The 14,729-nt window shown below is 43.9% G+C and overlaps 1 protein-coding gene across 2 annotated transcripts in view; it reads left to right on the plus strand.

Annotated features, from left to right (window-relative positions):
* Window positions 1-1,855: 1,855 nt before the first annotated feature.
* Window positions 1,856-14,729, plus strand: part of LBHD2 (LBH domain containing 2) — an 80,082-nt gene continuing 67,208 nt past the window's right edge. For both annotated transcript variants that reach the window (XM_042441767.1, XM_042441776.1), the window contains exon 1: window positions 1,856-2,142. The gene's annotated coding sequence lies outside the window, so the exon portion shown is untranslated. The remainder of the gene's footprint in view (window positions 2,143-14,729) is intronic.

A 14,729-nucleotide genomic window follows, 5' to 3' on the forward strand; every position in this document is an offset into this window, starting at 1 on the left:
TAGAGTGCATCTATACTGTACAGTATTTAAAAATGCAGTTTGACACTGTTGTAACTGACATGGCTCCATCCTACAGAATCCCAAGATTTGTAGTTTTCTGAGGCACCAGCACACTTTGAATGTGTCTGAGGTTTGTGTGTATGTGTGTGTGTTTTTCAAACAGCAGCTGAAGAGGGTGCCTGGTTCTTCCACTCTCTCTTGGGTGCTATTTAAAAAAAAAGTTTTAAAAAGTGAGGGAAACCAAACCTGTTTAATGTGATCAAATGTTTAAGACAACATCCAGTTTTAAGCCCTTTACAGTTCCACAAGATCTTTTGCCTTCTCTGCCCAAGAGTGCTGGTGCCCCACAAAACTACGCATCCCAGGATTTTTTAGGATGGAGCCACAATGACAGTTAAAGTGGTGTCAGACCCCATTCTTTCTACAGCGTAGATGCCCTCACTCATGCTGACCCCATAGACATGCCCTTCATTTCCACCTTCTGTCCAGGAGGAATTCCAAAACGTTCGCAACCAAATGTGGCCTAGTGGTTTGAGTGTTCGACTACAACTCTGAAGACCGGGGTTTGATTCCCCGCTTGGTCATGGAAACCCACTGGGTGACCTTTAGCAAGTCACACTCTCTCAGCCTCAGGGGAAGGCAATGGCAAACCTCCTCTGAACAAATTTTGCCAAGAAAACCCCAGGATAGATTTGCTTTAGGGCTGCCATGAGTCAGAAAGGACTTTAAGGCACACGGCAACAGCACACTTTTAAACCCACTGGCTGGCCTTGGGCAAGTCACATTCTCTCAGCCTCAGAAGATAGCAGTGGCAAACCACAAGTATGTATTTTTAAACAAGAGCCAGGGTGGCATGTTGGTTTGAGTGTTGGACCGTGAAGCTGGAGATCAGGGTTCGATTCCCTGCTCAGCCATGGAAACCCATGGAAAGTCACAGTGTCTCAGCCTCAGGGGAAGGCAATGGCAAACCTCCTTTGAACAAATCTTACCAAGAAAACCCCAGGATAGTACTGGACTATAACTCTAGAGATCAGGGACCAAGTCCCAGCTCGGCTGTGCAAACCTGCTGGGTGACCTTGTGTGAGTCACACTCTCTCAGCCTCAGGGGAAGGCAATGGGAAAACCCCTCTGGACAAATCTGGCCAAGAAAACACTGGGATAGGGATGACGTAAGTCGGGAACAACTTAAAGACAGATGACAATAACACACTTTTGAATCTTTTAAATCAGGTGATCTTGGCCAAGTCACACTCTCTCAGCCTCAGGAGAAGTCAACGGCAAGCCTCCCCTCTGAAGAAATCTTGCCTAGAAAACCCCAGGGTTTCTTAAGGCCTCTGTTATGTTCAGAGAGCCAATGGGGTGTAGTGGTTCGAGCATTGCACTACGACCCTGGACACCAGGATTCGAATTGCAGCTCAGCCATGTAAACCCACTGGGTGACTTTGGGCAAGTCACACTCTCTCAGCCTCAGGGGAAGGCAATGGCAAAACCTCTTTTGAAGAAATCTTGCCAAGAAAACCTCAGGGTAGTGGTCTGAGCGCTTGAGTACTGCTCTGGAGACCCAGGCTTCGATTCTTTGTTTGGCCATGGAAACTCAAAGGGTGACACTCTCTCAGCCTCAGGGGAAAGGCAAGGGCAAAACCTCCCCTGTAAAGCAATCTTGCCAAGAAAACCCTATTTGCATAAGTGGGAAACGACTTAAGAAAGCACATCACACACACAAACACACACACACACACACAAACACACACACAGCAGAAGGGTCCCAAAGGGAGGGAGAGAAGGAGGCAGGGAGGGGTTTGCCATGTTCTCCTCCTCCTCCTCCTCCTCCTCCTCTACTTCTTCTTCTTCTTCCTCCTCCTCCTCCTCTCTTTCCTGGAAGTCGCTTTGCATGCCAGTGCCCAGGAGGGAGAGCCTGATGCCAAGGGGAGTGCCAGCCTTTGCCCAGGGATGAGGCTGATCTCCAGCTGCTGCTTCTGCTGCTTCTGCTGAGGCTTTCCTTTCGCTGCATGGGAGCACCGAGGCTCAGCGCCGGATCGGACCTCCGCCTCGAGCCCTTCTCCTTCTCCTTCTTCTCTTCCTCCTCCTCCTCCTCCTCCTTCTTCTGGGAGCACGGAGGAGAATCGCGCCGGGCTTTTGCAGGTAAAACTCTCCCCCATCCCCGCTAAGGCTGCAGAAATATCCACCCTGATAGCACGTTTGGGTTGCAGCCACACTGTTGGATTGATCCAGTTTGATACCACTTTTTGGTTGCAACCACACTGTAGGAATGATCTAGTTTGATAGCACTTTTTGGTTGCAGCCACAATGTAGAAATAATCAAATTTGATAGCACTTTGGTTGCAGCCACATTGTGGAAATGATCCAGTTTGATATCACTTTTGGGTGCAGCCACACTGTAGAAGAGATCCTCCCTGATACCATTTTGGCTGCAGCCACCCTGTGGAAATGATCCTGTTTCATAACACTTTTTGTTTGCAGTCATACTGAAGAAGAGATCCAGTTTTATGGTTGCAACCACACTGTAGAAATGACCCAGTTTGATACCACTTTGGCTGCAGTCACACTTCAGGAATGATCCAGTTTGATACCACTTTGGTTGCAACCACGCTGCAGAAATAATCCGATTTGCTCTCATATCACTACAAACTACAAATCCCAGGATCTCATAGCATTGAGCCATGGGAGTTAAAGTGGTGTCAAACACGATTATTTCTGCAGTGTGGATGCAGCCCTTTTTTTTTACTCAAAGGTATGGAATCCTGGGATTTGTAGTTTCTGGTAGCACTAGAGCTTTCTGACAGAGAAGGGGGCTAAATGTATCTCAGAAAACTACCGTTTCCAGGATTCTATAATATGGAACCATGGCAGTTCCAGTGGTGTCAAACTGGATTATTTCTACCATGTGGCTGCAGCCTTTTCTGACTCAATGCAATGGAATCCTGGGATTTGTAGTTTGTTGTGGCACCAGAGCTCTCTGACAAAGAAGGCTAAATGTTTCTCAGAAAACTACAAGTCCCAAGTTTCCATAGCATGGTGCTCTGGCAGTTTGAAGCAGTGTCAAACTGGATTATTTCTGCAGTGTAGACTGAACCTAAGAAGGAGCTCAGAGTTCCCCCAAAGCCAGAGTGACCAGAGGTCTTCACCGCAAAGGAGGACAAGGCACTGCAAAATGCAAGACATGCAAAAAAATTTAGGACATGACCAAATAAAGGCTCAAAAGACTCCTATAAATGTAAATCCATGCTTCTTCGTCATGCTCAAAAAGGAGGACATTTTGGAATGCTTCCTGGATAGAAGGGGGGAAAAGAAAGGAAGACAGGTCCTGGGAAAGGAGGACGTCTGGCCAATCCTGCCCAAAGCTGAGGGAAATAGGCAGCAACTCCCACGTTTCCTTATCTGTGCATCTTCTGAGGGAACCTGGAATGAGGAGAGAAGGGTCTGGGGAGGGAGAAATAAGGAAAGAAGGGTCTGGGTGTTGTGGTTTGAGTGTTGGACTAGGACTTTGGAGACCATGGTTCGAATCCCAGCTCAGCCATGGAAACCCACTGGGTTACCTTGTGCAAGTCACATTCTTTCAGATGGCAATGGCGAGCCTCCTCTGAACAAATCTTGCCAAGAAAACCCCAGGATAGGTTTGCCTTAGGGTCACCATAAGTCAGACATGACTTGAAGGCACACAACTACAACAACTAGTGGACAGGAGGGCAAAATGGGGGGCTGTGGGAACCCAGGGAAAGGGGAAGCTGTTAGACTGGTGTGTGTGTGGGGGGGAGGGAACTGGGAGCAAGAAGGCGAAGGTTGAGTGGAAGGGGTTGAAAAGAAAAGTTGGAGCAAAAAGATGTGTGGTTTGTGCCTGGTAACCTTGGGCGAGTCACGCTCTCTCAGCCTCAGGAGAGCAGGGTTCCTAATCCCCCACTCGGCCATGAAAACTCATTGGGTGAGATTGGGCGAAACACTTTCTCTCTCAGCGTCAGAGGAAGGCAACAGCAAACCTCCCCTCTGAACAGACCTTGCCAAGGAAATTCCATGAAAGGGTCGCCATAAGTTGGGAACGACTTGAAGGCACACAACAACAACAAGGCAAACATATCACAGCTTTTGGAGCAAAAGGTGTGTGGTGTGTCTTCAAGTCTCTTAGTGACCCTAAGACCATCTCAGAGGGTTCTCTTGGCCCGTTTCTTCAGAGGGGTCTTTGCCATGGCCACCTTCTGAGGCTGAGAGTGGAGGGTAAGAGATGTCCTCTTTTTCCAGGACCTGTCCTACATTTCAAGCTTCCATCCAGGACGAATTCCAAAAAGTCCTCCATTTTGAGCATGACTCAGAAGCATTAATTTAATATTCATATGAGGTTTTTTTTTTAAAAAAATTTGGTAATGTCCTATATTTTTCTTGAATGTCCCACATTTTGCAGTGCCTTATCCTTTGCATTTAGCACATCTGGTCACCCTGAGAGATTGTGACTTGCCCAAGGTCACCCAGTGGGTTTCCAGGGCTGAGCATGGATTCAAACCCTGGTCTCCACTCAGACCACAACACCAGCCAGGCTCTTGCAAAAAGGGACATGGGTACAAAAGAAGAAGCTCTGAAAAAGCTCAGAAAAGCTAAAAACACACCTATAAATGTAAATCCATGCTTCTTAGTCATGTTCAAAATGAAGGGCATCCTGAAATTCTTCCCAGACAGAAGGTTGAAATGTAGGCTATGTCCTGGAAAAGGAGGATGTCTGGTCATTCTGTTCTGGCTCATGCCTGTAGCGAGACAGAAAACTTCCACAATTTGGGTCCTTTTACATGTATGGGGGGTTAGCAGGATCTAAGGCTACATTTACACCATTGGAATCCTGGGATTTGTAGTTTTGCAAGGTCTTGAGCCTTCACTGTCAAAGCATGCTGGTGCTTCATAAAACTCTCTCTCTCTCTCTGTTGTGTGACTTCAAGTCATTTCCAATTTATGGTGGCCCTAAGGTGACTCTATCATGGGGCTTTCTTGGCAAGATTTGTTACAAGGAGATTTGTCCATGCCTTCCCCTGAAGCTGAGAGTGTGTGACTTGCCCAAGATCATCCAATGGATTTCCATGGCTGAGCAAGAACTGAACTCTGGTCTCCAGAAACTAATCCAACAGCCATGCTCACAAAAACACGAAATACCAGTTTGTCTCTAAGTACCAGGAGTCGATTCCCAAATCTGCCCTGCAACCCACTGGATGACTCTGGCCAAGTCACATGTTTTCAGCCTCAGGAGGAAGCAATGGCAAACCTCCTCTGAACAAATCTTGCTTTAAAAACCCCATGGCGTCTTAGGGTCACCATGAACTGGAAATGACTTGAAGGCTCACAACAACAACAAGAAATTTATACTAATCTAAAGGCTCATTCCCACTATGATATAAAGCGAACTTCTGATTGGTTTATATGACCGTCATTCCCATTTGAAACTGGTTCTGATCCTGGTGTGATTGGTTTCAATCACGGTAAAGCGATGCAAATGCAAAAAATCTGCTTTTTCTGACACTACTTTTTTGGCGTTTTTGGCCCCATTCCCACTGGCCTATAATGCGGATCAGGACGCGAATCATGGGTACATCGTTTCTATTTGAGCGCGCATTCGACCTGCATTGCTCCGATATTGTTCCCATTGGGATTTGAATCTGAATCAAATTATCCTGAGAAATCTGAATTTTATGTCGATAAATCGGTTTAAAAAAATAGAGGCTTTTTAGCGAATTTTCCTGTGCCTCCTAAGTCTGATTCTGGGCAAATGAATGGGAATGAAAGGGTGTCTGATTTGGGAACGTGGGGATGGGAGGAGCAGTGCTCAAGGGGCTGGCCTGGGGGTGTCACCCTCTTTGTTCTTTTTCCTGCATCGCCAGCACCATTTTCTTCCGTTCGCATAGTCTTTCCCCCGGTGGATTGGGAAGCAGGATAAGGCGATCATGCTACATTGAGCTCCAAACGCAGTAAACACATTACTTCCCCTGCAACCTCCCCCCTGCTCCACATTCATAGACCAATGTGTGAGGAGAGCCATTAAATACCATTTTTAACTATTATTATTATTATTATTATTATTATTATTATTATTATTATTATTTTCTTTTTTTGCCTCTGCCTGAGCGCCTGAGCACCAGATGGGCTTTGCAGTACATGCCTGCATGATTGCCCCCAGACAGCCCAGGGAGCAATGGGGGAGGCAAAGGGACTTGGGGGGAATAAAGGCTCCTCCTCTCTTTCCCAGAGGAACTATGGGAAGATACAGAAGAGCCTGGACGCCAAGGGATTTGAGGGGAATAGAGGCTCCTTCTCTCTTTCCCAGAGGGAATCTGGGGAGACACAGAAGAGGCTGGACGCCAAGGGATTGGGGGCAAAGAGAGGCTCCTCTTCTCTCTTTCCCAGAGGAAGTATGGGAAGACACAAAATAGTCTGGGACCCAAAGGGATTTGGGGTGAATAGAGGCTCCCTTTTCCCTTTCCCAGAGGGAAAAAGCGCCTCAGCGCCTGATTGGCTGTGACGTCAAGCACTTAAGCACTTGACTGACAGCTGCTTTTAAAAAAAGAGGTTCTGGAAGGGCAATGGGAACGGGGAGCAAAATAACCCACTTCAAATTACCACAGGGAAAATACCAATGGGAACGAAAACAGGGGTAAAAAAACCTGGGTCTGTTTGCACTCGTTTTTAATGGGAATGATGGGTCAGAATCCGAGTCAGAATCGAAGCGAAATAAGCCGCTTTTTTTTGCCCAGTGGGAATGGGGCCTTTGTTTTTGAAAAAGAAAAAGAAAACAATTCTGCAGCGTGTTCAACAAGTGGGAATGACAGATCTGAACCACATTATTCTGGAGGGGAGGGACTAATGGCAGAGAGGTGTTTAACATCCCTCCTCATTTTTTGGTAGATCCACCATCCCCCCCCCCCCCGGTGCTGCCTTTGGGCTTGTGGTGCGACCTATCGGTGCATGTTTTTTTTTTTAAAATAAAATTAATAGAAAATGTGATTCCTTGATGTTGCAACTATTTGCACTGGATGGAGAGTAACAAGAGCCAAGAGAATGCCTTTCTCAGTAAGTGTCTTTCATCCAGAAATAGGAGTTGTTTTCATGCCTTCAGAGATTTAACACATATAATACAGCATGTAGCACTTACATAAAACGTTACAACTCATATAGAGTCAAGTACTGGCAAGGACATATTGATGGTGCTTAAAAACCTCTGTTTAAAAACCTCCAAAGAAGGAGGCTCCACTACTCTCCAAGGGAGTGTGTTCCACTGTCAAACAGCTCTCACTGTCTCTAAAGCTGAGATGGAATCCCTCTTTCTGTACAGTGGTACCTCGGGATACGAAATACCCAGGTTACGAAATTTTCGGGATACGAAAAAATCCCATAGGAAAACATTGTTCCGGGTTACGAAAAAACTTTTGGTGCTTTTTTCGGCTTTTTCGCACGGAATCGCGGCTTTTCCCCATTAGCGCCTATGGCAATTCGGCTTACGAAGGCTTTTCGGGTTACGAATGGTGCCACGGAACGAATTAATTTCGTAACCCGAGGCACCACTGTAGTTTGAATCCACTGCTCTGTGTCCTAGTCTCTGGAGCATAGAAAACAAGCTTGTTCCATCTTCAATATGACACCCCTTAAAATATTTAAACAGGGCTATCCTATAATCTCTTAACCTTCTCTTCTCCAGGCTAAACATATCCACTCCCATATGGCATGGTTTCCATACCTTTCACCATTTTGGTCACCCTCCTCTGGAAACATTCTGAACCCTCTTTTAAAAAACTTCCAACAATGGAAAGTCTACAGCCATTCATATTCCAGTATGAAATGGCTCTTACTCTCAAGATTGAAGGGAATGGGGGAAATGTTAGCAGTGGAAGACAAACGATGGGGTTCATGGAACAAGTCCAGTGGCTAAATCTGTGGGGATAAAGGACCACTTATTGCTGGCGATTTTCTTGTTGCTGCCAAATTAGCATGTTGTGGAGTCTGGTCATTTTGTTCTTCCCTACTTCTTATCTTTCCAAAAGTTAAAACAGCATTGTTCCCTTTTTTAAAATTAAATGTTGAATTTTGCACTCTTTGTGCTAATTTACTATGTAGAATGATGTGAAGTCAAAAGGTTAGCAGAGAATTGAAATTTGACCACTGTCTTGCAAGCAAGACTCCGTTGGTACATGACATTTTCAGTAAGAAAAAACTGTTGGAATCTTGTATCCAGTAACCTGTAGGAACCAGCGTGGCATAGTGGTTTGAGTTGGAAACAACTTGAAGGCACACAACAACAGCAACACAGTAACCTGGGAGTAAGTCCAACTGAATTCATTGGGACTTACATCTGAGGAGACATTGCACTGGGAGATATAAAAGCCCGAAGTGCTGCATGGGAAATGGGTGATGGGCAAAGCAAGACTGCACAGTATAGAGAATTGTACATAAAACACTTGTGGCTTCTTTCTCTGGTTCCTGAGTGCAGCCTTTCATTTGTGGAAATACAATTGATGTGTTCTTCTTTGGGTATATGATGTTTTTTCCAGGTCTTTTCAAGAGCTCTTCACATAGAACCTAAGTGAGTTGTAGCTTGAGCTATAATCTATGGCTTTTCACTCCCACACATGAAATAACCTGCATATTGAAGAAAGAGAAACTGAAACAGTTTTAAAATCTGAAGAAACTTCTAGCAATGTTAGAGGAAACAAAATAATTGTGGCCATGTTGAATTATATATTTTAAGTGTAGGAGTATGCAACCACTGTATATGAATTCTAGTGAAATAATTGTGTGTCTCCAGTGTGCTATTAGTGACATTTATATATTTCTTCTCCTGTGGGAAAGAATTATCCATCCTTAGCTTGCATTATGTGTTCCCAGCTCAGATATCCTGTCAGGTGAATACAGCCCCCATTTGAAGGGCTGCAGGTGGGGGGGGGACCAAGGCTTGAAGAGAATGGTTCCCCCTCCTGAAACCATTTCATGCACCCTGCATTTGCAAATCCAGGTTGATGTTAACTGAAGGTACACCCAAAAAGGATTCACTAGCTTGTTTAGAAGCTTGGGTGGTGGCTTAGTGGTTAAAATGCCAATTCTGAAGTCAGAAGGTTGGCAGTTCGAGGCCCAAGTGCTGCATGATGGGGTGAGATCCTGCCACTAGTCCTGACTTCTGCCAACCTAACAGTTCAAAAGCATGTAAAAGTGCAAGTAGATAAACAGGTACCACTTCGGTGAGAAAGTAACAATGTTCAGTGTAGTCATGCTGGCCACATGACCACCAGAGTCGTCTTCAAACAACGCTGGCTCTTTGGCTTAGTAACAGAAATGAGCACCACTTCCTACAGCTGGTTATGACTAAACAGTCATGTCAAGGGAAACCTTTAGCTTTACCTATGGACACCTTAATAGAACCATAGAGTTGGACGAGACCACAAAGGCAATCCAATCCAACCTACTGCTGTGCAGAAGGACACAATCAAAGCACTCCTGACAGAAGGTCATATCCAGCCCCTATTTAACAATCTCCAAAGAAGGAGACTACACTAAACTCTGAGGCAGCATATTCCACTGTCAAGCCCCTCTTACTGTGAGCATATTCTTCCTAATATTTCATTAGGAGTGCTGTTCACATATAAACTAAGGCGGGTTATTAAACCGCCATAAAGTACACGCTCTGCGCGTACTAGGGTTAGGAAGGGCCGTATTAGGGTTAGGAAGGTTCTTACCTTCCTGACGGCCCTTCCTCCCAGTACGTGTGGAGCGCGGACTTTATGGCGGCGTCCAGACGTGTCGTGGCAGAAGTGACGCTGCGAGGGCGCACTCCACCCCTTGCGGCGCCACTTCCGCATTCCGAAAAGGAGCGCCATTTCGGCACTCCTTTTTCGCTGCGCGGGGAAGCCTAGCGGTCTGGCCGCTGGGGCTTCCCTATGCAGCGAATGGCGGCAGCAGGAAAACGGCCCCTTGAGGGCCGTTTGTAACCCGCCACAGTGAGTTGTAGCCTCATCTATAATCTATCACTTTTCACTTCTATGTATGAAAGGAGGACTGAAATGGCAGCGAAAAGGTTGCCTGCAGGTATATTCAGTTCATGTACATATTGGTTTTTCACCTAGGATTTCATGCATCAAATGCAGGCAATGTGTACATATAAAGCAGCCATCATTTGGCTATTCTTGGTACCATATATCCTAGTCTTAAGTAACAATTTGTTCAGTGAAATAACCATTAGGTTGAAGGTAAAGAAACATGGAAAGATTAGGGATGCTTAGTGAAGTATTCTTGAAGTAGCATCTCATTTGAGTTATTGCTTAGCACTTGGATATGATCCTGCCTCTCCTTTTGCCATGAAAGTGGGTCTTGATTTTCCTGGCTTGTAGCATAGCTTCTTAGAAGATGTGTTGTATTCCCTCTTCCAAGTTGTTAGGCATGTATAGGGCATTAACTTGAAAAAGAACAAATGAAGAGAATGACATATACCATATTTTTATAACATTTTGTCAGTAATGGAGTCTTGCTTGTGGAAGGAGCATGAGTGGGTGGGAAGACAGAATTTTGATCAAAGAAATTGGCGGTAAAAGTGGTTATTCTAAGAAAAGAAAACAGTTGGTTGTTCTGAAATTGTGAGGTGGCAACCCCAAGGGGGCACAAGAGTAGCTCAAGGGGACTTGAGTTTTGGGGGGCCCAATCCCTCTTCCTCTTCCCAAAGTTTTGTATGTGTAAAATTTACACATGTGTTGAATTAAATATTAGCCCCCTGGACCTGTGGTAATTGCCCTTGGGAAGCCCCATGAAATGTTTCAGATATCCCTGCTTTTTCTGAATATGAAAGATTCTTGGCTTCACTACCTTCCAAAGCAATGTAGGCTGATAAATGTTGTCATGGTGAGCCAACTTGTGTGTGCTTACTGTGCAAAGCTGTGGAATGGTATGCATATTGGAATGAATATTTGTTTGAAAATAATGCATCAAGGTATATCTGTGCACATTCCAATATACATTTAATCTGCCTCCTGTCTCTGCCTAGTATATGTAAGAGTTCACACAACTAGATGCTAATCTTTTTGTAGAGTTGGAACAGATCACAAGGGCCATCCAGTCCAACCCCCTGACACGCAGGAACACACAGTCAAAGCACTCCTGATAAATGGCCATTCAATTTTTGTTTAAAAACCTCCCCAAAAGGAGACTGCACCATTTTTCTGGGATGGATATTCCACTGTTGACCAGCTCTTATCCTCAGGATGTTCTTCCTAATGTTTAGGTGGAATCTCTTTTCCTGTAGCTTGAATTCATTGCTCCGTGTCCTAGTCTCTGGAGCAGCAGAAAACAAGCTAGCTCTATCCTCCATCTGATATCCTTTCACATATTTAAGCATGGCTATCATGCCACCTCTTAACCTTCTCTTCTTCAGGCTAAGCACATCCAGCTCCCTAAGCTGCTCCTCATAATGTATGGTTCCAAATCTTTCCCCAGTTCAGTTCCAGCTTGTCAATATCCTTCTTGAATTGTGGAATTTTCCCTCCCTCCCACTTGACTGCAACTAGACATAAATTCAATTTGAAATAGTTTTCCACATGAGAATAACCATAATTATGTCACAAACTGAGTTTTCATAGTACCCAAATTTAGTGTTAATTTGTTCCATCTTCCTGAAGTGTCCAAATTTAGTGGCATAGCAAACTTCATCATTGCACTCTTCTCTTTGCAGTTAGCATGGTGGTATGGGAAAAACAACCCACCAAGTCATCTCTCTCTCTCTCTCTCTCTCTCTCTCTGACTGGCCCCATTCACACTACAAAAATAATCCGGGATGAATTCGGGTTGAATCCTTGGTGTTCACACATGTTCCTAATAAACCTGATGCACTTGGGGGGGGGGGCGCAGCGGCAAAAAAGCCACTTAACCTGAGATATTTGATACCGTTACCCCCCCCATTTTTCCTGAAAGATCTGCATCTATCCGCATCGTCGGCAATGTGAATACGCTTCTAAATCGATTTGGATTGCTCTGCCTCGTTAAAGGAAGGGAGGTGGCTCGATTTTAACCCGAGACGATGGCATGTGTGAATAACACAAGGGTTAAAATGACTAGATTCGCAAACCCAAAACGTAATGGGAACAACAACTCCAATATGCATCAGTGCGGAGATCCGCATTTCCTTAGGACAAAAAAAATGAGTGAATCATTTGTGTGTGTGTGTGTGTGTGTGTGTGTGTGTGTGTGAGAGAGAGAGAGAGAGAGAGAGAGAGAGAGAGAGAGAACATTTGACATTTTTCCATCATGTTGGTACAAGTCACACCTACCATTACATTTATAGAAATAATGAATCCATTATACCTGGCAAAACTGGCACATTGAGTGGAAGGTGTAAAGTTTCCTCCCTGCCTCTTAGAGACTGACTGGCAACCAAAAGCACTGTAATGATTTTCATGTGTTGATTGGTCTAGAGATTTGCTTGAATGTTGCTTCCTTCTGCTAGGGAAAAAGGTAGTATTTTCCATGTGCGGTCACAGACGTCGGAAAGTTGGTGGGTGGGGGATTAAAATTAATACTTATTAAGAATTAATAAGGATTTAAAATTAATTGAATTCAATTAGCAAGGACTTAAAATAATTAAAATCAAATTGGAGTAGTTTAATTCTGCTCAGCCAAAGCAGCCAGGATCCATTTTCTGTTTCTTCATCTAGAGATAGATATTTTTTTCTTTCTTCCATTCAACAGAAGGTGGTATGAATGAGCCATTGCTAAGCATGATAAACACACTAATTATACTGAAATTTAATCCCTGTGTTTTCAACCATATGAAGACTTAATTATGGTTGCCACTTATTTTTCTCTCTCTGATAAACTCTTAATCTCTAACACCTTTACATCAGACAAGTCCAACGTGAGCCTTTCCATGCTATGAATCACTATACTGATTAAATTTGGCCAGTTCCCATAGAGAAGAATTTCCTTTTAGGTTGTGTGTGTGTGTGTGTGTGTAATTTATCAAATTTTGCACTTTCTTAATATTCAGGATGGAAAGAATTTGGATTTCAGAAATATATGGATATAGGAGAAAGTAGAAGAGACAGGTTTTCCCATCTCTAAAATTTAGTGGCTGTCACACCAGGAGTGTGGAATGTCCCTACCTTAAGACTTTATTTACTGGTGCCAAAAATCCACCCCTTAACTAAGCACGGTTATATAATAGTTGTTTGGCAGGAGCCAGGAGCCGAAATAACAGTTTTCTCCATTGAAGTGCCTTGGGAGAAGTGGAGGAAAGGAGCAAGGAAGCTTGTGTGTTGCCCACCCACACATAATCTGGACAAAGGCAGTGTTTTATGTCTCTGAGCTTGGCAACCAATATGTTTTAGTGCTTGGGGAAAGGTGGGAAAAGTTCCACATAGTACAACCTTTTAATAACTAATTCCCCTCTTTAATAGAAAAAAAAAAGAGGAAAAGACTGGGAGCTGACTTCAGAGTCAATATTATGGATACAGAGTAAGATGGCAGTGTGGTGTTAAACAGCTTGACTGGTTGTCTAGCAATACTTTTTGTGCTTCCCACTTCAACCATAAAGCTGTAGTCTAATAAAATGGTCAATTTAACATGTAAATTTAAAAAAAAACCATAAGGGTATGAAGCTGCATGTATAGTGAATTGGGGCATGTCCATGTAAATGTGCCTTCTAGTTGCCTGGTTACTAATGACAACTCCATGAATTTCATAGGGTTTTCTTAGGCAAGGAATACCCATACTTTATACAATTAGAGGCTGCATACACATTGCAGAAATAATCCAGTTTGACACTACTTTAACTGCCGTGGCTCAGTGCTATGGAATTCTGGAAATTGTAGTTTGTTGTGACACCAGAGCATTGAACCATGGCAGTTAAAGTGGTATCAAACCAGTCTATTTAGCCACTATTTAGTTGCCATACAAGGAGGAAGGTGTATAATAATAATTATTATTTCTGCAGTGTGGATGCAGCTATAGACCTTTATATGGTTCAACACTGTATTATTTCACTTTCAGTGGCTCGCTAAGCCTTCTTTCTTGAGATCCTTTAATTAAAGATGCTGGAACTGGGAATTACAATGGAGCCTTTGCAATGTAGAATCACAGAATCATAGAGTTGGAAGAGACCACAAGGGCCATCCAGTCCAACCCAGGAAATCACAACCCAAGCATCCCCAAGATATGGCCATCCAGCCTCTGCTTAAAGACCTCCAAGGAAGGAGACTCCACTACATTCCGAGGAAGGAGTGTGTTCCATTATCAAAATGTATATGGTCCACTAATGAGCTGTGTGGATCCATCCTTATTTTAGTGTCTCATATAAAAAGGTCATGAGAGGAAACAATCAAGTAAATCCTTCCAGGGCTGTGTGCATTCTGTGCTAATCCTAAAATTAACCTGCAGCTTGTATTGCTTATGAAAATTCTTTGTTTCTTCTATTTGTTCCACTGTAGGGTTTTTACCATTCTGCACGCTTTATTCTGCACCTTCTAGTCTTCAGGACAATATAATGAAATATTCAGGACACTAAAATATCATCTCCTCAGTTGACCACACACTGGTCAAAACACAGTTTAACACATTTTTCCTACCATAAGAGGTAGAAACATGTTGTTTGGGGGAGGTATTTGTGGAAACTGATTTTTATGTCTGTTAGGCTCTCCTCTGCTATTTAATGTAGTTAACACCAAATCATGACACATCCACAATATTGTTTGTTTCTGTCCTGATTTCCTTGC

This window comes from Sceloporus undulatus, chromosome 1 (assembly GCF_019175285.1).
Source record: "Sceloporus undulatus isolate JIND9_A2432 ecotype Alabama chromosome 1, SceUnd_v1.1, whole genome shotgun sequence".
NCBI lineage: Eukaryota > Metazoa > Chordata > Lepidosauria > Squamata > Phrynosomatidae > Sceloporus > Sceloporus undulatus.